The sequence below is a fragment of the Populus trichocarpa genome, chromosome 15 (genome assembly GCF_000002775.5).
Source record: "Populus trichocarpa isolate Nisqually-1 chromosome 15, P.trichocarpa_v4.1, whole genome shotgun sequence".
Classification (NCBI taxonomy): domain Eukaryota; kingdom Viridiplantae; phylum Streptophyta; class Magnoliopsida; order Malpighiales; family Salicaceae; genus Populus; species Populus trichocarpa.
In genome coordinates, this window is record NC_037299.2 from 6,247,738 (window position 1) to 6,249,526 (window position 1,789).

Consider the following 1,789-nt stretch of genomic DNA (forward strand, 5'->3'; position numbering starts at 1 on the left):
TTTATTTTAATTGCTAGAGCGGACTATAAGTTATTATTGTAGACAATCTATTGCTAAGTTTGATATCAAAACCAGAGTTGTGGTATATGAACTTGTGAAGCAACTGAGTTTAATAATTATGGCGGATCTACGTTATTAATCTTAGGAAGAACATTCAATCAAATCAAACATAGACTGCAGACAGTTATGTTCTTTTGATTAATCAACTTATCTAGTTCTTAAGGCTGCCATTGAATTAAATTACTAGTGTGGATATTGTGGTTGTTTGATGGTTAGGGTTAGTTATACGGCGGATCCGTTAACTAACCAATGTTAAGAAGAGATAAATATTCAAAATATAAATTGACGTTTCGTTTCCATGATCAGTTCTGATTTCCGTAGGTGGATGTTTACTTGCAACCAAGGTTTGTTCTCTTGATAATTTTTTGATTTTATTAAATTTCGTTTGATAGTTTTCTGTTTTCTTTTGCTTTAGCCTAGATAACGTCCAAACCCCCCCCAAATTGCATATCATCTAGCATAAAAATCTGACTTGAATCTTCCTCGTGGGATCGACCCCTTGCTTGCTCGATACTATCTTGTGTGTTGTGTTTTAAGTTAGGGTAATTAATTTGTGCGACCGCGACATCGCAACAAATTTTGGCGCCGCTGCCGGGGATGTAATTTTAATTGATTCTTGTGCTATTATTTTTATTTTCTGTGATTATTATTTCTTTTTCTGAAAAAAAAAGAAAAAAATTTTTTGTTTGCTGCGGTACTGTTCATTATGGAAGCGGTACTGTTCAAAACAGATTTTTTGGTGGAATTAGGTATCGGCCTTTTGTTTCCTGAAAGGAAATGACGTTCTAAACAGGACTAGTGGTAAATTCCGTTGTTTTACTAGTGTTTTTAGGCAGTTTTAGTTTTCTACCGTAGGATTTTCGTACAATTTGCATTGTTTTCGATCTCTTGTGTGGTTGGTTTCTTTTGAGTTTTCTTGACAATTTATGTCTGTAACCTGTTCTACTAATCAGATTCAAGTGTAGGTGGATTTCGAAATAAAAAACACTTTACGCAGGTTACGAAAGGAAACTCGCGTCAACATCATGGTTGTTGAACGACAACAAACACTCAAGGAGCTTGCTGCAACTAACATGGAAAATCAACCATTGTGCATCAACATCGATAATAATATAAACTTCGAGCTCAAATCTGGTTTTATACATTTGCTACCAACATTCAATGGTCTTGCAGGTGAAGATCCTCATACTCATCTTAAAGAGTTCCATATGGTTTGCGTTGGCATGAAACCGAATGGAGTTGACGAAGAACAGGTTAAGTCCCTTTCTCTTTAAAAGGGGCAGCAAAGGCATGGTTTTTCTCTATTCTCCCAAGTTCCATTGGAACTTGGAATGCCATGAAGAAGATTTTCCTTGAAAAATATTTCTCAGCATCTCGAGTTGCCAACATAAGGAAAGAAATATGTGGGATTCGACAATCACATGGAGAGACACTTTCTGAGTATTGGGAAAGTTTTGAGCAACTGTGCATTCAATGCCCTCATCATCAAATACCTGATCAGCTGCTCATTCAATATTTCTATGAAGGATTGATGCCTACTGACCGTAGTATCATTGATGCTGCAAGTGGAGGGGCATTGGTAGATAAGACACCCGAGGTTGCACGCCAATTGATCTCAAACATGGCAGCCAACTCGAAACAATTTGGCACGCGTGGAGACTTCACAAACAAACAAGTAAATGAGGTAAGTATTTCTAACCTTGAAAATAAGTTAATGATATTACTTCTC

General features: G+C 36.6%; 1 non-coding gene across 1 annotated transcript; it reads right to left on the minus strand.

The window, feature by feature from the left end:
- Positions 1-1,444: 1,444 nt before the first annotated feature.
- On the minus strand, positions 1,445-1,551 carry LOC112324393 (small nucleolar RNA R71). The gene has a single exon (XR_002978251.1). It is a non-coding gene; the product is annotated as a small nucleolar RNA R71 (small nucleolar RNA).
- Between the last annotated feature and the right edge of the window lie 238 nt (positions 1,552-1,789).